Source organism: Pristiophorus japonicus, chromosome 1 (assembly GCF_044704955.1).
Source record: "Pristiophorus japonicus isolate sPriJap1 chromosome 1, sPriJap1.hap1, whole genome shotgun sequence".
Classification (NCBI taxonomy): Eukaryota; Metazoa; Chordata; class Chondrichthyes; family Pristiophoridae; genus Pristiophorus; species Pristiophorus japonicus.
The window spans coordinates 295,673,400-295,697,698 of record NC_091977.1 but is presented as its reverse complement, the minus strand read 5'-3'; the positions used below and the strand labels follow the sequence as shown (position 1 = coordinate 295,697,698).

At 44.8% G+C, this 24,299-nt stretch overlaps 1 protein-coding gene across 4 annotated transcripts in view; it reads left to right on the top strand.

Annotated features, from left to right (window-relative positions):
* The first annotated feature begins 6,147 nt into the window (after positions 1-6,147).
* The window catches only part of rnf19a (ring finger protein 19A, RBR E3 ubiquitin protein ligase), a 108,063-nt gene continuing 89,911 nt past the window's right edge, over positions 6,148-24,299 (top strand). For all 4 annotated transcript variants that reach the window (XM_070888481.1, XM_070888480.1, XM_070888479.1 and 1 more), the window contains exon 1: positions 6,148-6,237. The gene's annotated coding sequence lies outside the window, so the exon portion shown is untranslated. The remainder of the gene's footprint in view (positions 6,238-24,299) is intronic.

The following is a 24,299-nucleotide window of genomic DNA, read 5'->3' as shown; positions in this document are numbered from 1 at the left end:
ACATAGAGTTCCGGGAAATATGATCACGGATTTGGAAAGCGACATATTCAAAGACTCTGGCGAGGAAAGGGAGGTTGGAGATAGGGCAGTTGCTAGCAAGGACAGTGGAATTAAGGGTTGTTTTTTTTGAGGAGAGGGGTGATGACCGCAGATTTGAAGGAAAGGGGAACAGTACCTGAGGAGAGAGAACCGTTACCAATGTCGGCTAACATGGGAGCCAAAAAAGGAAGTTGGGTGGTCAGCAGTTTAGTGTGAATATGGTCAAGGGAGCAGGAACAAGATGAGCTTGGAGAGGTCAAGAGGGGAGATCAAAGAGAATGTAGAGAAAGATGCAAGTTTAGGGCTAGGGTAGAGGGGAACCTCAGAGGACGTTTTGCCCTGTGGGCTAGGGGAAGGAAGGGAACTCGCAGAGGCCGCTGATCAGATGGTCTCTAATATGTCCTTGCTATACAGTACAAATGCACACGAGGCCCATACTAGAGAGAAGGTCACTCTGTGACCAGTAACCTTTATTAGCCAGCACTGAAGTGATGAAGCTGGGTGGAGCTTCCCCTTTTATACCTGAAAGTCCAGGTTAGGAGTGTCTCCCACAAGTTCATCACCTAGTGGTCAGTGTTCTCACGGTGTACAACTTAGGTCAGTTTATACACGGATTACAATGACAGTTGAATACATGACATCACCTCCCCTCCAAAGTCTTATTGGGATCACAGGTTGAGTCTCTCTGGTGGTTTACGCTCCCTTGTAGAGCGCCTGAGTTGGGGCTCCGGCTGTTGGGCGCTGGCTTGAGTGTCTGCTGTTTGCGGTGCCTCAGGCCTGTCCGGACTGCCCACAGTGACTGGGCTCTCCTCCACTTGGTTCCGGTGTTCAGTCACCTGTGGAGGAGTGAACTCTACATCGTGTTCTTCCTCTGCTCTTCTATGGGGTTGCTGAACCTCCTTTTTGTTTGATCCACGTGTTTGCGGCAGATTTGTCCATTGGTAAGTTTAACTACCAGAATCCTATTCCCCTCTTTTGCAATCACAGTGCCTGTGAGCCATTTGGACCCTGCAGCGTAGTTGAGAACAAAGACAGGGTCATTGACATCAATACATCGCGCCCTCGCATTCCTGTCATGGTAGTCACATTGTGACCGGCTCCTGCTCTCAACAATTTCTTTCATGGTGGGGTGTCTAACGGATAACCTGGTTTTGAGCGTCCTTTTGAGCAGCTCTGCGGGTAGAACCCCTGTGAGCGAGTGTGGTTGGGATCTATTGGCCAACTGGAGGCATGATAAGTGGCTTTTTAGGGAACCCCCTTGGATTCTGAGCATCCCCTGTTTGGTTATCTGCACTGCTCGTTCCGCCTGGCCATTTGAGGCCGGCTTGAACGTTGCCATTCTGACATGGTTGATACCATTTCCTGCCATGAAGTCCTGGAACTCAATGCTTGTAAAGCACGGGCCATTGTCGCTGACCAAGACGTCCGGTAGACCATGAGTGGCGAACATTGCCCGTAGACTTTCTACCGTGGCAGAGGTTGTGCTTGAATTGAGAATGTCACACTCGATCTATTTGGAGTAGGCGTCTACTACAACCAAAAACATTTTTCCCATGAAAGCACATGGATGCGTGATCATGGCTTGGCGGGCCAGGACCAGGGACTAAGGGGGACTTCCCTGGGCGCATTGCCCAGCTGGGCACACGTGTTGCACCTGCGAACACAAAGTTCCAGGTCTGCATCTATCCCTGGCCACCAAACGTGTGATCTGGCAATTGCCTTCATCATGACAATGCCCGGGTGCTCATTGTGGAGTTCTTGGATGAACACCTCTCTGCCCATCTGGGGCATGACTACTCCATTTCCCCATAGTAAGCAATCGGCCTGAATCGAGAGTTCATCCTTGCGCCTGTGAAATGGTTTGAATTCTTCAGGGCATGCCCCGTACGTGGCTGCCCAGTCCCCATTCAGGACACATTTTTTGACTAAAGACAGTAGCGGGTCTCTATTTGTCCAGACTTTGATCTGACGGGATGTCACGGGTGAGCCTTCACTTTCGAAAGCTTCAACAGCCATGACCATCTCAGCAGCATGCTCGGTTGCCCCCTCGGTGGTGGCTCTTGGGAGCCTGCTGAGTGCATCGGCGCAGTTTTCAGTGCCCGGTCTGTGCCGAATTGTATAGCCATAGGCGACTAACGTGAGTGCCCACCTCTGTATGCGGGCCGATGCATTTGCATTTATGGCCTTGTTGTCGGCCAAAAGGGACGTTAGGGGTTTGTGATCTGTCTCTAGCTCAAATTTCCTGCCAAACAGGTACTGGTGCATTTTTTTTACTGCATATACACATGCAAGCGCTTCCTGTTCTTCCATCCCGTAGCCCCTTTCTGCCTGGGACAGACTCCTGGAGGCATAAGTTACCGGCTGTAACTGACCCTTGGCATTAACATGCTGCAACACACACCCGACCCCATAGGACGATGCATCGCACAATAAAACAAGTTTCTTACATGGTTCATATAGCGTTAACAGATTGTTGGAGCATAACAAATTGCGTGCTCTATCAAAAGCCTGGCTGTCCTCCCAGACGCATTCGCAACCTTTGCGTAGGAGCACGTGTAGCGGTTCTAACAGCGTGCTCAATTTGGGAAAAAAGTTACCAAAATAGTTCAGGAGCCCCAGGAACGAACGCAGCTTCGTCGTGTTACGGGGTCTGGGTGCCCTCTGGATCGCTTCTGTTTTGGATGCAGTAGGTCTGATCCCGTCTGCTGCTACCCTCATCCCCAGGAATTCTACCTCTGGTGCTAGGAAGATGCACTTTGCCTTTTTCAGTCGCAGAACTACCCGGTCCAGTCTGCATATCACCTCCTCCAGGTTGTGGAGGTGTTCTTCAGTATTGCAACCCATGATGAGGATGTCGTCTTGAAAAACCACCACCCTTGGAATTGACATGAGGAGACTTTCCATATTTTGTTGAAAGATAGCGGCGGCCGAGCAAATCCCAAACGGACATCTGTTGTACTCAAACAACCCCTTGTGTGTCGTGATGATGGTCAGCTTCTTCGACTCACTCGCCAGCTCCTGGGTCATGTAAGCTGAGGTCAGGTCCAATTTTGAAAAAAGTTTGCCACCGGATAGCGTCGCAAAGAGGTCCTCCGCTCTCGGTAGCGGGCACTGGTCTTGGAGTGACACCCGATTGATGGTGGCCTTGTAATCACCACATATCCTGACCGACCCATCCGCCTTGAGCACCGGCACATTTGGGCTTGCCCAGTCACTGAATTCGACTGGCAAGATGATGCCTTCCCTCAGCAGGCGGTCCATTTCGCCTTCTATCTTTTCCCACATCACGTACGGCATGGCTCTGGCCTTGTGGTGTACTGGCCTGACGTCCGGGTTTATGTGAATCACTACCTTAGTCCCCATGAAAGTGCCAATGCCGGGTTGAAATAGTAAGTCAAATTTGTCCAGGACCTGTGAGCATGATATTCACTCCACAGAAGAAATTGCATTGACATCGCCCCATTTCCAGTTCATGACAGCAAGCCAACTCCTCCCCAGCAGTGCGGATTGTCCCCCGGGACAATCCAGAGTGGTAACCTGTTCTCCAAATCTTTGTGGGTCACGACTACCATGCCGCTGCCTAGCACCGGAATGATCTCCTTTGTATATGTCCGTAGCTGTGCGTCAATCGGCAATAATTTTGGCCTCCTGGTCTTGGATGCTTTATGTGGTTGAGCCAGATCTGGCAGTGAATGGCTAAACCAGTGGTCCGCCACATCTGTTCAAGTCTGCACCCCTTGTACTTGAGGGAGCCAAGATGAGGGCTCTACCAGGGGGAACGGCCAGGGTGGGAGAGAGTAATGGTTTTAATAGGGACTAGGGCATCAAAGGTGGTGGTGAGGGTGTGGTTGAGCAGATCGGTGGCTGCAAAAATGTCATTGTGAAAGGAGGACCAAAAGTTGGACAGGTTGGAGTTAATAAGTGCAGTTGTAAGAGAGTTTGGAGAGAGTTTTTCCAGGGGCGGATGCAGAAGGAAGTAGGTTTGGATTGGGGAAGGGGGATGTAGGTGGAGAGCGATACAAGGAAATGGTCGGAGATGGCCTTATCTGTAATTGACATGGTAGGAATAGCGAGGCCATGAGAGATGGCAAGGTCAAGGGGATGGCCGTGAATATGGGTTGAGAAATTCACATGGAGGGAGAGATTATGGGAGGACAGGAGGGAAGTGAATTCAGAGGAGAGAGAGCATGATGAATTGAGATGGAGGTTGAAGTCACCGAGGATGGGAAGTCGCTCGGCTGAGGGAAGAAAGCAGTGAGGATATATCCGTGATAACATTTTTATCATACTTGGGTGGGCAGTAGAGAACGAGAATTTTAAATGAGAGGTGAGAGGCGTGGAATAAAGTGAGATGTTCGAAGGAAGAGAAAGTACCCGAGGAGTAGGGGGACAGACTAAGGTATCATCTGGTGATGAGAGCCATGGCGGTCTGGGCGGGGCAAGTGGTGGAAGGTATAGCCGGGCGGGGAGGCTTTGTTTAAAGGTAATGTGTCACCACCCCTCAGCCAAGTTTCCGTCAGTACCATGATGTCGATGAAATCATCCATGATAAGGTCATGGATGGCAAGGGTCTTGTTCGCAAGTGAACATACATTCTGCAAGGAGTTCTGGAGAGGATCCATGATGGCTGATCCACTGCTAGTTGGATGGGGAGGAGATTGGCAAGGTTAGCCCCCCCTGGGCAGTCTGGGCGGCAAAGTCGGTGAGTGTTGGATGGGACAGCTCGTGAGGAGATAGCGACCAGTGCCATGGTGGGCCCTTCGGAGAATGCCAAGAGAGGCACGGAGGGGAGCTGCAGGCTTGTCTAAAAGGGAGTCGAGCCTGGGACGGCGGCAAGAGACTAGGAAGGTCAAAGAGTAATTGCAAGGAACATTTAGACAACAATAGAAATTCATTTAAACTAGACAGGTAGGGGGTGGGGCAGGGAGGAAATAGGATTTCAGATGTGACATACCCTATTTGCAATTAGTTGACAATTATGAAACCAAATACAGCAGATATCTCTTTAAAGTTTATCCAGCCCACCATGTATGCCACTCATATTATTATACTCAAAAATCCCTGCAAATGCCACTACAATAGTGACTACACTTCAAAAAGTATTTAATTTGCCCTAACGTGCTTTAGGATGTCCTGAGGTACTATATGGCACTATAGAAATGCAATTTTTTTCATTTGCAAAAGTCAGCAACCTAAAATTTAAAAAAAAGAAACTGCTGAAAATGCAAAGTAGAACAGGTTAACATTTAAGGTGTAAACCTTTCAATCCTCAATTAGCACTCTTCACTCATCATACTTATCCTAGTTTTTTTTTTAAAGTGACTAATATTACTGTGGGTGTTAATCTTTAATAAAATCAGGCAATCTCCATTTAAGACCAGCATTTACATAGCACCATTCACTAGTACTGGACATCTCAAAGAGCTTTACAGCCAATTAAGTACTTTTGGAGTGCAGTCACTGTTGTAATGTGGGAAATGTGGCAGTCAATTTGCGATCAGCAAGCTCCCACAAACAGCAATGTGATAATGACCAGATAGTCTTTTTTTGTTATGTTGATTGAGGGGTCAATATTGGCCAGGACACCAGGGATAACTCCCCTTCTCTTCTTCGAAATAGTGCCATGTTTATGTCCACCTGAGAGAACAGGCAGGGGTTGTGCTTTACCGTCTCATCTCCAAGACGGCACTTCCGACAGTGCAGCACTCCCTCAGCGCTGCAGTGGAGTGTCAATCTGGATTTTTGTGCCCAAGTCTCTGGAATGGGTCTCAAACCCCGCCACCTTTTACGGCACTTCAAAAAAAAAACAAAGAATTTGCAACCTATACCGTTTCTAATAGTGCCTCCCTCCTCTTGTTTACAGCTTCGGATTCTTTACGGATGAGTAAATCGGGAACGTCTCTTTCTGCAAAAGTTGCGTGAGTGGGTGGCTCCGATGCAAACCAGCAGCTGGCTGCGCAACAACCCTCCTGGTTCCCAGCAAAGGTTTGCAACCTTCGCCTCTGGGAACGTTGCGCTGGCCGGGCTCGCGGCCGACGTCACGCGCAGGGAGCGGCGTCGCGGCTCATGCGTCAGTGGGCGGGACCGGGCTGGGCTCGGGGCGGATGGGGGGGGGAGGGGTACGATCCATGGAGCAGGCGAGTCGGCGGCGGCGGCGGCAGCAGCAAGTCTCTGCGTGGCGGCCGAGGGCGACGGTTGGTGAGTGCGGGGGGGCCGGCGCGGTGGGGGACTCAGCGAGCGTACATTGGTGAGGGGGAGGAGGAAATCTCCGTGCCAGGGCCTGCGGTGAGCTCCGTGGCCTGCTGCCTGGGGTTGAGCCCGTCTCTCTCTCTCTCTCTCTCTCCCTCTGTCTCGAACGCCGGCCGGCCGGCCCGGCCCGGGGTGAACGTGCGGAGGCTGGTGTCCGGCTCATTGCAATCCGAGTCCCAGAGAGACTCAACACCCGCTCAGGTGCAACCCCTCTCCCTTCCCCACCCCTCCTCCTCCCCGGGCACTGTACTCAAGCTGCAGCCTCCACATCTTTTCTCTTCTCTCCCCCCACCCCTGCTCTGCTGCTGCCTTACAATAGGTAAAGTAAAACAGATGTTGTAAGGAATCAGTCATGGACTATTAACTGGGGTTTTGTTGTTAATGAACTCATTTTTTGGGGGGGGGGGGGCGTCGAAGGTGCATACTTTCAGGAGAAAGTACTTGCAGTACCTGAAACCCAAGCTCAGTTCTCCCTGTCTTCAGAGAAAAAAAAGTCTTGGGAACAAAACTAGAAACTGCATGGGTCGAAGTTCGCGCAGAATGTTACATTTTCCACCAATGAGCTGTTGCTTTGGGCAATCCGTAAATGTCTTTTGATTCACATGGTTTAGTTTTAAAGATTTGAGTTCAATGTGTCGTGGGAGTGTGATATGTTTGTGTTAAATAACATGCACCATGTTAGGCTGTTGCAACGATCCTGAAGCTCATGGTTTAGAGGGGGAAAGTGCTTTGGCTTATTGTAAAATCCGAACGTGTGATTTTATTTTTAAGTTTGCTATCTGCATTAAAATGTTTTACTTTTATTATATGCACAACTTGCTGAATGCGACACAGTTAAACCCAACTGACAATTCACTAGAGCTATAATGGTTTGAATCTCTTTCAGTAAATGTGCAAGTCCAAATTAAGTGTTTTCTTCTACCTTTACATACCATATAAAGTGGCATATTACTGGGTGCATTTTAATCACCATGTACCTGGAGAGTTGTGGTTATGGTATTACTTGCATTACGGTGAAGTTCTGTGCATAGGTGCACAAACAGCCTTTGACTGTTGATTTTATTTTCTAATGACTAGAGAGAGCTGACAGGATAAGCAACTCCTCTCAGTCTTTAAGTGGTATAAGGAAGAACTATTCTTTCTTTGAAGGCTTATCTTTTTTGGCTGGCTTTCATACCACTTCCAAGTAGTCTCATTGCAATGCAAATTTCATCAGTGATGTGCACTTGCATCATGTACACTGCATTTTTGGCATTGGGTCATTGCCCAAAAGGATGTGGCACTGACGCTAAAAGCCAGTGACTACAGGTCTAAGGGCTCTGGCAGTGGGTTGTGAAATATTACACACCTTTTTTGGAGGAGGAGGGGCGGGTGAGGATCTGTGTTGCATTCTAGGAGGAGGGGGGGGGGGTGAGGATCTGTGTTGCATTCTAGGAGGGGGGGGGGTGAGGATCTGTGTTGCATTCTAGGAGGAGGGGGGTGGGTGAGTGAGGATCTGTGTTGCATTCTAGGAGGAGGAGGAGGAAGAGTTTGTCTAATAACTAATCCAGATGTCTGGAATGGATATGTCAAACTTCCTATCGTACTTCTCCAAGCAGTTTTAAGGTGGCTGGGTTTTTTGTGCGAAGTATAGACTCACTAAGTCGTTATCCTTTTTTGAATTCAGCAATGTTTTCCAGATAATTGGGGATTTTTTTCTCCTTCCTTACCAGGTTGAATTTTTCTGGTGATAGTCTTTATAACAAAAAGCATTTTTTTGGTTAGTTTTCAGATAAGTTACCAAAAAAAGGCATCACACAGCAAAGGCAAAATATTATGAAAGGAAAAGCTTGGCTCAGTGCAATCACTATAATGTCAGCTACTATGGTGAGATGTGATGTAGAAATAGAAACTTAATGAAAGAACAGTTGCGTTTAGTCCGCCCCCCCCCCCCTGCTTTGTGTCCGTAACCCGGCAAGTTCCCCATCCTCAAGTACCTGTGCGACACTCTTTTAAAATTATTGATGGAATCAGCTTCCACCACCTTTTCAGGTTGTGTTCCAGATCCTTACAACTCTCATTGAAAAAGATTCTCCTCATTGCCCCTCTAGATCTTTGCTAATGATTTTAAATCTATGACCTCTGGTTATTAACTAGCTCACCAGAAGGAATAGTTTTTCTCTATCAAAACCTGTCAACATCTTGAAAAGCTCTTATAGATCACCTCTTAATCTTCTCTGTTCCAAAGAGAACAGTGTTAGCAGGCATCACATTCAATACCTTTTGCGGATGTTGCTAGTCCATTTACAGGTTGCCTCTTTTCAAATGCATGCTTACTGCATAAAGATATTTGAGAAAAGGTCTCCAAGGGGTTGTTGGACAGCATTGTATTATTTTTTTAAAAAAAGTACTGCTTCAGTGAGCAAATTTTCCATTTGGCTACTACTGAGCCATTTCAGGCCGAGGAGGTCTCCAGGTTTGACATTAGCCTTTATCTGAGTCTCTAATGGCAGTGGAGGCACTAAAACTGGCCTTATTGCTTGAAGTAATGGTGGGAAAAATTATTCCGTGGTCTTAATTCTGGTCATGATTGCTTTCCGGTGACTGCAGGAAATGCAACGGTGAGGGCAGAATTGGACTTGACTGTGGTGTCCCTGTACAGTCATTTTTGGCTTTTTGACTGTGGAGTCCCTGTTGGATAATCATTGCCAGGCTTGCACACGAGGAGGGGAACTTGGTTGTAGTACTGCATGACTCGCATGCCTATGAAACCATACTCCAGTATGCGTTGCCAACTTCAGGAGAGGAGCAGGAAAGTGAGAAAATTGTAAGGAAGGAAAGAAAGACTAAAGCAAGAGTGCGTATGAAATAAATGAAGGAGGAAAAAAGGAACAAAGTGGGATAAGATTGTACAATGGGTTACAGCAAAATACTGATTTTATATTTCCCTGTGACTTTGTAACTTGGGAATGACAACATTGTGAATAAAGTACACTGAGCAAGATAACATGAATCTGGTATTTAATATTTAAATGTTTTTTTTAAAGTAATTTTTCTAACATGTCCTGTGAGTTATCAAATATCAGTTCCAGTTCTAGCATCAATTGGGTGTGTTCCCTGCCCTGAAGCTATGTTTCCATAATTATACTAGGTTCTGTGCATGACAGATTATAATTGAGAATGAGGGAGGTGGATGGGGGTGAGACTGACGTGCTTCAAATATCTGTGCCCTTGTGTGCTTGGTCCATCAACTGCAGTGTTTGTTAGCTGCCTTATACATTTGGCAGGTGAGAGTTCACAGTACTACAGTAGCACCATTGATGGTACAAATATTTCTGCACCTCTGTAATGTCTAAAACTTTACACCAGTCTGCCAAAAGCCTTTACCAACAGTCGCAGAGAAGTCAAGCTGATTGCAACTGGTAACTATCTTGTTTGTCAGTTTTAACGAAAGTTGAAACCAGGTAACTAGTCGGCACTCACTGTATGGATGTGATTTGTTCACTTCATCTGCAGTTGAGAGACTGTTGTGAGTAATTGAGATGTATCAGCATCTTCTCAGATGGCAAATAACATGGCAGTTGGTGGAAAGGAGGGAGGTTAATGAAAGAGCTGTATTCTTCAGGCCTCTTTAGAGGTGGAATAAGAAATACTCAGTGCAGTTTTGTCTGTATTGAAGACTGTAAGAACATAAGAAGTAGGGGCAAGAGTATGGCCCATTGAGCCGATTCCACCATTCAATACGATCAGGACTGATCATCTACCTCAACTCCACTTTTCCGTCCTATCTACGTACCCTTAGTGCCCAACATTCTATCGATCTCCGTCTTGAATATACTCATCGACTGAGCATCCACAGCCCTCGAGTAGCGAATACCAAAGATTTACAACCCTTTTAGTGAAGAAATTTCTCATAATTCTTATGTCTTATGTTTAAGATTAGGAACAGGAGTAGGCCATCTAGCCCCTCGAGCCTGCTCCGCCATTCAACAAGATCATGGCTGATCTGGCCGTGGACTCAGCTTCACTTACCCGCCCGCTCCCCGTAACCCTTAATTTGCTTATTAGTTAAAAATCTATCTATCTGTGACTTGAATACATTCAATGAGCTAGCCTCAACTGCTTCCTTGGGCAGAGAATTCCACAGATTCACAACCCTCTGGGAGAAGAAATTCCTTCTCAACTCTGTTTTAAATTGGTTCCCCCATATTTTGAGGCTGTGCCCCCTAGTTCTAGTCTCCCCTACCAGTGGAAACAACCTCTCTGCCTCTATCTTGTCTATCCCTTTCATTATTTTAAATGTTTCTATCAGATCACCCCTCATCCTTCTGAACTCCGAGTAAAGACCCAGTCTACTCAATCTATCATCATAAGGTAACCCTCTCATCTCCGGAATCAGCCTAGTGAATCGTCTCTGTACCCCCCTCCAAAGCCAGTATATCCTTCCTTAAGTTAGGTGACCAAAACTGCACGCAGTACTCCAGATGCGGCCTCACCAATACCCTATACAGTTGCAGCAGGACCTCCCTGCTTTTGTACTCCATCCCTCTCGCAATGAAGGCCAACATTCCATTCGCCTTCCTGATTACCTGCTGCACCTGCAAACTAACTTTTTGGGTACGCTCGCGGCCTTCCGCGAGAGGTGGGCACCGGAGGGACTGGAGTGCATCATCACGCCCGGCAACCAAATTTTAATTTGATTTTACGTTTTAAAGTTTAATTTGTTTTAATTCCCGGTGCTTTTAGTGTCCCCCTCCCCTTTTATAGGGGGCACTGGAAAAAGGAAAATTTGATTTTAGTGCCCAAAAAAAAAAACAAAAAAAAGGAAAGAAAAAAAAGAGGGCCTTGTAAATGTTTGGTGTGTCATCCAGGGCGGGTGGCACCGATTAATGTTTTTGTTTTGCAGGTAAACTCCAAAAAGAGTTTCATGCACAAGGACCCCCAGGTCCCTCTGCACCTCAGCATGTTGTAATTTCTCCCCATTCAAATAATATTCCCTTTTACTGTTTTTTTTCCCCCAAGGTGGATGACCTCACACTTTCCGACATTGTATTCCATCTGCCAAACCTTAGCCCATTCGCTTAACCTATCCAAATCTCTTTGCAATCTCTCTCTGTCCTCTACACAACCCGCTTTCCCACTAATCTTTGTGTCATCTGCAAATTTTGTTACACTACACTCTGTCCCCTCTTCCAGGTCATCTATGTCTTTTGCTTTTGTCTCCTTTTTGTTTCCCTCTGTCTCCCTGCATTGGTTCCCATCCCCCTGCCATATTAGTTTAACTCCTCCCCAACAGCACTAGCAAACACTCCCTCTTGTACATTGGTTCCGGTCAACCCCTTATCCTGAGACTGTGACCCCGAATTCTCGACTCTCCAGACTGGGGAAACAACCTCTCACTATCTACCCTGTCAAGCCCTCTAAGAATTTTGTGTGTTTCAATGAGATCACCTCTCATTCTTCTAAACTTCAGCGAATATAGGCCCAATATACTCAATGTATCCTCCAAGGACAACCCCCTCATCCCAAGAATCAATCTAGTGAACCTCCGTTGCACCCCCTCTAAGGCAAGTATATCCTTCCTTGGGTATGGAGACCAAAACTGTGCACAGTACTCCAGGTGTGGACTCATTAAAGCACGATATAATTGCTGCAAGACTTACTCTTGTACTCCAAACCCCTTGCAACAAAGGTCATCATATAATTTGCCTTCCTAATTGCTTGCTGTACCTGCATGTTAACTTTCTGTGATTCATGTACAAGGGCCTCCAAATCTCTCTGAACACCAACATTTACTAGTTTCCCTCCTTTTATATAAAAAAAAAATTCTGCTTTTCCATTCTTCCAACCAAAGTGGATATTGTCACACTTCTCCACATTATGGGCCCAAGTTTCCACATGATTTGCGCCTGATTTTTAGGAGCAACTGGTGGAGAACGGACTATCTTAGAAATCGCAATTCTCCACATTTTTTTTTCGGCAGTTCTAGTCAGTTAGAACAGTTCCACTTTGGAACAGAATTTTTTCTTCAAAAGGGGGCAAGTCCGGCCACTGATGCCTGATTTCAAAGTTTCCACAGTGAAAACATACTCCAAACTAACTTAGAATGGAGCAAGTGAAGATTTTTGTAGAACTGAAAAAACCTGTTCTACACATTAAAAAATCAGGCGCAGGTTACAAATTAGGCGGGGGGCGGGAGGAGGGAAGTCATTAAATTCTACAATAAATCCTTAGTTATACTTATACAAATATTATACAAATAAATCCAACCTGAATAAAAATTTATAAGCAAAGAAAAGATTAAATAAACCATGTTCCTACCTGTGTGACAGTTCTTCAGGCAGGCCTTTAGGAAGCGGTTTGCCGTCGGGACCGAAGGCTGAACGGGCCGGGCCCGAGATTTCGGGCAGGGCCCGTCCCCAGCACCAGAGGTAGGTGGCGTTGGGTCGGGTCGGGGAGAGAGGTTCGGTTCGGGTCGGCGGAGAGGGAGAGGGTCGGATCCAGTCCGGGGGCGGGAGTAGAGTAGAGTCGGGTGGGAGCGGCAGACGGGTTGAGTCGGGTCCGGGGGGGTGGGGGGGTGGGGGCGGGAGGGGGATGCAGGAGCGGCAGCGATGGGTCGGGTCTCGAGGGGGGTGGAGAGAGGAGAGAGGAGGAGCGGCAGACGGGTCCGGTCCGGGGGCGGGGGGGGGGGGGAGCAGGAGCGGGAGTCGGGAGGAAGCAGGAGCTGGCCGTGGGAGGAGCCTTATTCACGCAGTCCCAGTGAGGCCATTCGGCCAGGGCTAGGGGCTGCGTGCTTCGGGCCCCTCCCACAAAGTTTCGGGCGCCTGGAGCTACTGCACTTGCGTGCCCACTGTAGCGCACATGTGCAGAGGTCCCGGCACTGTTTTCAGCACAGGGACCTGGCTCCGCCCCCTACAGCTCCTGCTGCATCGCACCGAGGGCCAGAGGACCTGCAGGGAGGTGGAGAATACGGAGGGTTTTTTTAGGCGCACTTTGTGGCGCGAAAAATGGGCGTCCAGGTCGGGACTGTGCCGTTCTAGGCGCGGTTCGAAACTTGGGCCCTATACTCCTATCTCCCAACTTGTTGCCAAATCACTTAACCTATCTGTATTCCTTTGCGGGCTCTTTGTCTCCTCCTCACAGTTTACTTTCCCACCTAGCTTTGTATCATCAGATAACTTGGATACATTACACTTGGTCCCTTCATCTAAGTCATTAATATGGATTGTAAATAGCTGAGGTCCCCAGTACCGATCCTTATGGCACTCCACTAGTTACACCCTGACATCCTGAAAATAACCAGTTTATTCCTACTCTCTGCTTTCTGCTCATTAACCAATCCTCGTGTGAATAACTTTTAGGTGAATTTTCTGGTCTTGTGCGTCAGCATACAAATTTTCAACAATATGATGAGTTATCATATACTTTGAAATATTGTCCAGGGTAGTAAAGACATAAGTGGGTCTGAAATAGCAAAAATGCATCAATACCATAGAACTGAATAGGAAGTACAACCTCCTTTTTAATTCAGTGTCGTTAAGTTTAAATTATCTATTCAACTTTTTGATCAAGGTAAATACTGTTTTAACCGATAAGGGGTTGTGAGGACCTGGCAGGGAAGTAGACCTGAGTCCATGATCGGATCAGCCATGATCGTATTAAATGGCGGAACAGGCTCCTATCTCCTGCTCCTATTTCATATGTTCTTGTGTAATTACGTTGCTTTAATTATGTTAGAAGTGTCAGCCGTGGCTCAGTGGGTAGCATGCTCGCCTCTGACTCAGCAGGTTGTGTGTTCAAGTCCCACTCCAGAGACTTGCTAGGCTGACGCTCCAGTGCAGTACTAAGGGAGTGCTGCACTGTTGGAGGTGCTGTCTTTCAGATGAGACGTTAAACTGAGGCCCTGTCTGCTCTCTCAAATGAACTTAAAAGATCCCATGACACTATTTCAAAGAAGAGCAGGGGAATTATTCCTGGTGTCCTGGCCAATATTTATTCCTCAATCAACATAACAAAAATACAGATTATCTGGTCATAGTCACACTGCTGTTTGTGGGAGCCTGCTGTGCGCAAATTGGCTGCTGTGTTTCCTACATTACAACAGGGACTACATTTCAAAAGTACTTCATTGGTTGTAAGGAGCTTTGAGACATCTGGTGGTCATGAAAGGTGCTATATAAATGCAAGTTTTGCTTGCTTTCTTAATTTGAATAGTTTGTGCAAGAAAATTAATAGGAATAAACTGTAGTTTGCTTAATGGGTTAAAACCTCTGACATGTTTGTGGGGATGCTTTGAGATGTTGGGACTGTCTTGGGTGAGAGTGCTGGTGGTTATTCAATAAAATCGTAATCTGACCTAATCTCTTTCTATAAATCCTTACTCATGATTTAGTACTTAATGTAATGACTGTTAAACAAAAAATTGTAGGTCATGGAAGATATTTTTCTTAACCAGAAGTAAAGGAGGCACAACTAAAAGGCTGAAAGTAATATAGTTTTTAATCATTTTTGTACTGATTTTTATTCCCGCAGGTTTGCCTCTCAACCACACCCCTTTCGATGCAGCATTGGTAATGTGCAGATTCGCTCATTCTTATAAACTGTTTTTCTTGAGGTTCGAGAGACACTTTCTTTATCATAAAGCTTCCCTTTTTTAAAAAAAAGTACATTTGGCACTCCTTTCTGATTTGATAGTACCCTTTTTATTTTAATTTAATTTCCTTCTGATTTATTGCACTTTATCATCACTTCCAGTTTAGCTAACCTTCAGTGCATTAGAAGATTGGGCAGGGGTGGAAAAACTCAATTTTGTTTGTCTTGAGGTTAATTGTATTTTTTACAACCTATTATATGTGTGTGCAAGAATGAGAATCCTTTAGTAAAGAAACTAAATTAATCAAACCCTACATAATTGTAAACCCAGTAAGTGTCACACTGATGGATGCTGCATGCCAGAGAATATTTTCTGCAAACATTTATTGTAGAAGGATTCTCTTCCATTTAACCAAGCATCTCATTCTATAAACTTGCCAAAGAAGCTGCTGGTAATGAATTATCCATAACTATAACCATTGCTGGCCAGGAACTATAGACTGCACAGTTATCCAAGAATTTATACACTATCTAAGACAAATGCATATGTTGGAAGACATCACCATCATCTGTCTAACATCAGCTTTTTCTGGTTTAACAGTGAGTTTGTTGCAAAGCAGTTCAATTTGACTTTTTTTTACTGAGAAAATCTACATTATGTCAAGAGTGAAATCCTGTTCCTTTGTGTTTGTTCTTGTGTTCCTATCTGGTAAATTGAAAGTGACAATGAATAGCTGCATCATAAAACTGAAGAGTATTTTGGAACATTGTTCAGGTAAGTTGCTATGAATCTCATTAACCTCAAAAACAGAGCTGTAGAATTTGTTTGGAAAGAGTTTGAGCGTAAGCTGTATAGCATGAAGTCAGCAGTAAGTGGAAACTGTTGATTGAAATCGCAAGTTAGCATTGGGTTGTCGCGACCCAGTAGTAGGAGTGGCTGAGGAAATTGCTTTTGTTGATCCCCCACAACAGAGCACTTCAGTCTGAGTTCTAATGTAGCGTCCCAACCAAAACATTAACCTTTGTTTCTCTTTCGGATGCTAAATTCCGGTGTTTCTGTTTCTATTTCAGATACTTAGTGCAGTGTATTTACATAGTGACTTAGGGTTGAAGAAAGAAACATGGGAGAAAGACCTTCAGCCCAGTGTACTAAACCCTTTACTTAATATTCTTGTGCAACAGGATATCTACAAGTATATTATAAAAACAGCACTTACAAGTTATTTCTGTGTTGTTATGGCTCGGAACCAAGAAATGAAAATCAATGTGATGGTTTCCATTTCCCACATTAGTCACCTTTATGGCCTGCGTGAGTTGAGCAGTGTTGTTGTAGGTCTAAACCCCCTTAGTTAAGACTGCCCAAATTTACTTAAGAGAAAATAGGCTTTTATCTCACCAGCCAGGAGAAAATCTTGAGTCCATGGCAGAGTCCCTTCCATCATGCACTTTGGTCTGTTGTGGAATAAATTTCCTGTAATTGATGACCCCCCCCCCCCCCCCCCCCCCTTACCCACCTTTAGTTTGTAAGGTCTTATTTGCTAAGTGTGGATGCAGATCTTGCCCTGGCTGGTAGGATAAAAGCCGCTTTTTTCCTGTTAAGGTCAGTTTGCCACATTTACTTAAGAGGGCTTAGACCTAATGCAAAAAAAATCACTAAAATGGGATTTCATTTCTCAACTCATTCAGGCCATAAAGGTGACTGATGAGGGAAATGGAAACCACAGCACTGATTTTAATTTCTTGATTCTGAGCCAGAACAACTTAGAAGTTACTAGTATGTCTTTTTTATAATGTACTTGTTGATGCCCTTGGCATTGCACAAGGATATTTAGTAAAGAGTACTTTCTCCCATGTTTCTCCCTTCACCCATGGGTCCTACTGTCCACGTTGCTGAATTGGCAGAGAGCTTAGACTGTGTTTTGGGGCAATCATACTCTGTATTGTTGCAGACCTGATTTGACACTAATAAAGAATGTTGACTATCTGTACTATAGTGAGTAAGAACCCAGCAATTCAAATGGGTTTTTGTTGGGGAGTGTTGTCTTGCTCTTTTTTTTTAAACAATGGAAGAGTGCAGTTGATGGCAGATGTATGGTATTTCAGTGGTGTTACTTAATATAAAGGACCAGACCATTGAATGCCCTACTGTATGGGTCACACTCCAAAACATGCACGGCTAGATTCCCTCACATTTCCCTGTGGGAATCATAGGTCTCTAACGGTGCTTGATTGGAGCTATAAAGAAAAGTGATGTATGGAGATTGAGAGTCTTTGTTTGGGTGCTGCTCCTCCAGACTACCCATGGAAATGTAGAAGTACATATAATCAAGACCAATGGTTTGGCTTTCAAGGGAAATTGGGACAGAATAGCAGATCAGCGGGCTGGGGCAATTGGAGGGAGCAGCGTGCGGCAGCCTGGCCCGGAAATCGGCGCGGTCCCGACCTGCAAGACCATCAGCAGTCTGGGTCCATTGGAGGGAGCAGCGTCCGGCGGCATGCTGCTGCAGGAGGGCGACGGCTGCGAAGCCAAGTCGCTGACTGCAGTGCAGGTAGGCACAGCAGGAGGGACGAAGGAGAGGCAAGAGTTTGTAGATGGAAGTGACCGGGGCCCAGGAGAGGCGTGAGTTTGGGGCTCAAAAGAGGCGAAGGCCCTGGGGCAGCACGGGCCAGCCCACAGTGTGATATGTGTGCGCTGGGTCCGTGCAGCAAAGCTGGTCTCCAGTCGTCTTGGGTAATCCTTGTCACTGGACTAAGACCTAGCTCTCTCGGTATCCTGGCCAGCATTTATCCCTCAATCGACATCACTGAAAACAGATTATCTGGTCTGCTGTTTATAAGAGCTTGCTGTGTACAATTTGGCTGCTGTGTTTCCCTACATTACAGCACTACCTACATTTCAAGAGTACTCCATTGGCTGTGAAGTGCTTTGGGACATCCTGAGGTTGTGAAAGGCGCTATATAAATGCAAGTCCATTTTTTCTTGCAGTGCCCTGCCTATAAAGATCATTAGGCAGGATACCATCTAGATGTTGTATGATGGGGTCTAAATTGGAGGAGGTTTTATGATGATATAATTGCTATAAATTATTAAGTGTCCATGTGTTGTTGATTACCAGCAAATAATGCTATTATGTCATTACTATCAACTGATATTAAAGACTGATTGCCTTTTTTAAAAGAATCGTCATTTTATAGTTTTCACAAAGACCAATGTTCTTAAAAACAAACATCTTAATGTTGTTGAGCTGAATTGAGTTGTTCAATTTGATCTACATAAGTTAATTTCATATCAAAGACTGCAAAGTAATTTAAATATAGGTGTAACAAAAATAGTATTTTTTTTAGTAAATTCAAAAACTGCCATCATCTAGAAAAAGATGCATTTTATAAATACCTGAAATGTAATAGATTACTTTATATTGTAAATTTGATTTAAGCCACATATTTTGGACATCAATAGATATTTATTGTACTGCTATTGGCTTGACATAATTTCAGTCAATTGTTCAACCATCTGGTGTCTTTTTTTCTCCCCAGAATTGTGCTGCCATTACCATTACATGACCATTTAAGTTTAAAAACAGTTACACAGCAGTCTGGTGGCCCAGGCTTGCTGCATTTGCATGCACTGCCACAGATTGTCAGGGCTCTGACTTGGCTATGTGGGACTTGTACTGTTAGCTTTTTTTTGTCAGCAACAGACATTGGATGTAGGCGAGGGGCTTCCCCACAAGGGCCAGCAGTAGGAAAATCTTTTTGAGTACTTTATGCTATAAGCAAAAGCACAAAGTATATACACTCTGATAAGTAACACATTAGGAATATTTCCACAGATGAGGAAGAGCTGATCATAAATTGTCTGGTCTTGCTCACTTACGAATGTGTTTGTTTTGAGAATATTTTTACCTTCTGCTTGAGGCCATGGCATGCTCTCCATATAAGGGCCCCAAGTTTCCACATGATTTGCTCCAGATTTTTAGGAGCAACTGGTGTAGAACGGAGTATCTTAGAAATCAGAATTCTCCACATTTAGTTTTCTGCAGTTCTAGTCAGGTAGAACAGTTTCACTTTGGAACTGAATTTTTTTTTCAAAAGGGGGCGTGTCCGGCCACTGACGCCTGATTTGAAAGTTTCCACAGTGAAAACATACTCCAAACTAACTTAGAATGGAGCAAGTGAAGATTTTTGTACGCTTGAAAAAACCTTGTCTACACTTTAAAAAATCAGGCGCAGGTTACAAATTAGGCGTCGGGAACGAGAGGGGAGGGGGAAGGGAAGTCATTAAATTCTACAATCAATCCTTCGTTATACTTATACAAATATTATACAAATAAATCCAACTTGAATAAAAATTTATAAGCAAAGAAAAGATTAAATAAACTATGTTCCTACCTGTGTGAAAGTGCTTCAGGCAGGCCTTTCAGGCAGCGGTGTGGCGTCGGTCTCGACGGCAGGGGCAGGCAGCAAGCAGCCTTGGTGCTGAGCTTCAGTGCTTGAGGCAGCGGTGTGGCGTCGGTCTCGGGGGCAGGCAGCAAGCAGCCTTGGTGCTGAGCTTCAGTGCTTGAGGCAGCGGTGTGGCGTCGGTCTCGACGGCAGGGGCAGGCAGCAAGCAGCCTTGGTGCTTGAGGCAGGCCTTCATTCCCCACGAAGATGCAGTACCCAGACGGACTTGAGGCCATTCGGCCATGGGATTGCAGCGGCATCAGTGGCTGGTCGGGAGCAGCAGCAGCCTTCGAGCTGTGAGGGGGACTGACTGAGGCCATTTGGACAGGGAGAGGCAGCCACATCGACATCTTTATATTTAAATTTGCAGAATGGGTGCACCACATATGTGCAGAATGGTTTGCTTCCTCATGCAAGAAATTCTTTGTTCTTGGTGGAAGTTGATCCATTGCAAAGTTGAATTGGCACTTTTATTTCTCCAAACACACAGTCCTTAATTTGCAGGCACCAGTTCTGCAAGTTTAGCAGTGAAAAGCTGAACTCACTGATTTCAGCAGGTGATTTATTCAGCAGTGCTGCTAAAAGCACTCCCTCACACACAGAAATATCAAGAAAATTCAAATGCAAGCCTTTGCAGGGGTCCAAGAAACAAATCTTCACTTTTTCTGCAGCACTTTTAAAAATGGCCGAGTGCCAATGTTTACTTCAGACTGCGCGTGCGCGAACGCTCCAACGCGCACGCGCAGGGATGCCGGCACCAAGAAGCCTCATTTAAATTGTACCCGCCCCCTCCTACTTACAAAATCGGCGTGAGTGGTAGGCTCCGCCCCCTGTGCGCCGCGCCAAGCAGACATCGAGCAGAATACCGCTTTTTTTTCAGGCGCCTTTTTCGCCGCGTGTGGAAACTTGGGGCCAAGGAATCCAGTAGTTGTGAAATGAGGCCTGCAAAGGTTTTAAAATAGGATCAGTCTTGGTCCATATTTCAGGTGGGAGCTTATTTGAATGCTGACTGATCTGTGCATTTCCAACAATTTTTTTCTTTCTGATTTCCTGTATTTGTTTTTTCCTGTTATTTTCCTAACAAAGAAAAGTAGTGGCATTAAGCTTTGGATTTTTCTGTTAACCAATCTGTTCACTGACGCAACATTTTCCTTCCCTCTTGTCCCACTCCAAGATTAGATGGGGTGGGAAACATAAATATTGGATACAAGAATAAATTGCTGGCGATGCGTAGAGCAGTGAACATCAGGATGAAGAGACCCATCTGATGTGCTCGTGTTAAAAACTGGTCCTATTTTAAGCAGTTTGCCGGGATTAGATTTCACAATTACTGGATTCCTTATATGGGAGGCATGCCTTAGCCTTGAGCAAAAGGTAGAAGTATTGAAAGGAAATGTGCAGAATATAAAATGATTTTGAATTTGTGTTGAAGTTTTTAAATTTGGAATTGTAATTAGTAAACATTTCAGCTAAACAATGAATGTGCAGCATAAAGAGCAAACATCCCCAATCAGGCAGAAGTCTTTTGGCTGCACCTGCGAACTTTATGGGTATGACACCATATGAAGTTTAACCCCCTTCAGCCTATTTTTCAACATGGTTTCTTGAGCTCTCACCATATGCCTCCATGTCTTTACGTTGCTGTTAATGACAATTAAACATTTTGATATTTCACTAAATGTGTAACTTTACATGTGTTTCAAATAAAGAATAATAGCTGGTTTGGGCAGCTTATACAGCTGCAACACAATGAAGGGATTCAGATGATGTCATGCACCACAAGAGCAAAGCTCATCTGAATCCTGTGGTTTTAGATGATTCAAGCCAGCTGTTAAATAATAGAAGACTGCTTGTACTTTAAGGCATAGGCATGCATTGGTCTGATTTTTCGATAGTTTCGCTGTCCTTGGTTTCCTGGTATAGTGCATGTAGAGTCCATTATTACGATTTAACCAAAATTTAGTTACAGTTTGAGTCACTACCTTATTTTTTTTACTGGTCTTTTTCAGACCTCAGAAGTTGTTACTGAAATAGTGCTAGATAACCCTTCATTGGTGCAGAGATGCTAAAGGGTTTGATAAAAATAGTTGAGCAGTAATGTATACAGTTATTTTGTACTGTACCTGAGCGCAAGTAGAAGTCAAGAGGAGAGAGAGCACATGTAAAGCTTTTGCCCAATTCTTCGTAATGGGGCAGACCTGTCTTTGCTTTCAGTGAACAGAATTTTAATGAGAAGAAAGAACACTAACTTTTTTTACAGGCAGCATCTTGAATCTGCAGAGATGAGCCCTGTCTAAAACGCAACTATTTTTAAGCTTGTGTAAAATATACAAAAAATTGCTTGGTACATGAGGAATTTCTACGTCATATGGCTTCATAATCATCCTATAACTTTTTTGGTTGTAACAAATATGATAGTGTTGTTTATTTGCTTTTTGCATGATTTACAGAAAAATTAAGAGGCAGGAACTAAAATGCTTAAGCTTTATATGACCACATGTTTGTGGGCCATGAATCAGCCACCTTTAAATCCATATTTGAACACATTCAGTCTAATGAACTTTGATCTGAGGAGTAATGCTTCCAAGTTTATGATTGACTCGAAGCTGAGATGTTAAGTGGCGCTGTAATGAATTTTAAGGGCGAAATTAGACCTTATTGCACCCTTTTGCTGGGCAGAAAATGGGGGCACAGAGGTCTAATTTAGGGGCCAATGCCCCACACCCGAACAGTGTTAGAAACATATCCAACATCCTATTTGGGTGCTGTAGAGGTGTCACTGGCATCCGCCTAAAACAAGCGTTGGGCTCCTTGAAAATGCTAATAAGGGGCCTTAAGCCTGTATTTGGACCATTTTCCCAAACTGGTCAACAACTAGGTAGAGCTGATGAGCAGGTATAAGAAATAGGAGCAGGTGTAGGCCATTTGGCCCCTCGAGCTTGCTCCGGTATGCCTCCATAGCAGTGCCACGGGCAGCTGCTAATTCCCACTTGCCATCTCTTTTTTCTCCCCCCCCCCCCCCCAAAATCCTCCCCCTCGCCAAGGACCTATCTGCAGACTGCTGCCTGGTGATGCATGGTAGGCGTCTGCAGCTTGCCAGTTCTTTTAAAATAAGGCCTGATGCCCAATATCGATCGGAATGTGTAATTTTATTGACTAGGCTTATAATTACATTTGAGTAAAATGTGCTGGGATATTCAATACCATATTAAAGCAAGCTGTTGTATGTCTTGCAGTGACTAGAGTTTTGCACAGTAGATATGCACAAAGCAGTTGATTAGCTCCTTAGAAATATGGAGAAAAATATGCTTGGTTATAAGTTATAGGGATAAGTATAGATTCAGAATATCAAATAAGCTCATGGGACACAGTGGTTCCTGGGTGGTGGGAAGAGTGCGTATTATCTTGCCGACCTATTCTGGAAGACACTGACTCCTCACTTAGGCTCTGGTTCTGCAGGCGTGAATTATTCTCTTGTACCATAGCCAAGCAGCCATTATTCATGTGTGAACCTTGGAAATGAGTGTCAGCAGCTTCAAAGAATAATGAGATAATTACAGATGTGAAGACCATTCAGCCCATCTTCCATCCAGAATGACTCAAACCCCCCCTGCCTTGCAGCATCCAGTTGGTTCCTAAATGTTTCCAGGTGTTTTGTCTCCACTGCTGTATCTAGGCTTTTCCAACGTGAAATTTCACCCATGCGCAAAACTTTGAGCTGCAACCCCCCCCCCCCCCCCCCCCCCGAAAAAATTAGAGGGAACATTGGCAGGAATTCTGTACATTTCTTTCACCTTTCCTACACCAGGGCCATTGATGTCAGTTGTAGCTTCCCTACCATTGCCTTGGTTGAGAATGGGCTGGAGATATAACTTGGGATTTTTTGATCTGTATACTTCAGATACTTAACGGATAAACTTGCTGCACGATTGAGAAACTCTCTTTTGTTAAAAGTATAAAGAAAGACTTGCATTTATATAGTGCCTTTTACAACCACAGGATGTCCCAAAGCACTTGACAGCCAATGAAGTACTTTTTGAAGTGTAGTCACTGTTGTAATGTAGGAAATGCAGCAGCCAAGTTGCGCAGACGCAAGTTCCCACAAATGGCAATGTGCCAATGACCAGATAATCTGATTTAGTGATGCTGATTGAGGGATAAATATTGGCCAGGATGCCAGGGAGAACTCCCCTGCCGTTCTTCAAAATAGTCCCGTGGGATCTTTTACATCCACCTGAGAGAGGTTTAACATCTCATCCGAAAGACGGCACCTCCGACAGTGCAGGACCCCTTCAGTGCTGCACTGGAGTGTCAACCTAGATTTTTGTGCTCAAGTCTCTGGAGTGGGATTTGAACCCACAGCCTTCTGACTCGGGCGAGAATGCTACCCACTGAGCCACAACTGACACTATTAACACCCTAACTTATAGTTGCTCAACAGTGTCATTGGACAGGTAAAATCTCCCTGCCAGGTTTTTCTTTAACAGTGAATATCATAAAGCTATTTGTGGTTTTGCAGGTGTTGAGATTTCAATAATAATTCTGCTAAGTGTTTCCAGTGTGATGCATGGCAATTGAATTCAATTTACAGAACATTAAATATCTCAGCATTGTGACACCACTTGAATTATGGTCATGATGTATAGTGGGCCGCACCTCTGGACTATTGGGCATTGCTTTTCTTACAAGGAAATGAGTACAGACTGAACTTTAAAAAAAAAAGTGTTTATACAATGAGTACTGAGAAATATTTAAATACAATACTTCCACACAGGGCTATTATAGTATTTCTCACCACCAGTTCCTCAATTTGTACTTAGAATTTGATTAATCATGTTGGGACTTGTCCAACTATGACCAAGAAAATATGTTTGCTGCTACCAAGGCTTTTTTCTGTTTCCTGTTCCCCATACTTGTTCTGTTACATAGACCTGTGGTTATGCAAGTACTCTGGTGATGGCAAATGACTGCAATTAGTTTTATAGTTCCCCTTAATG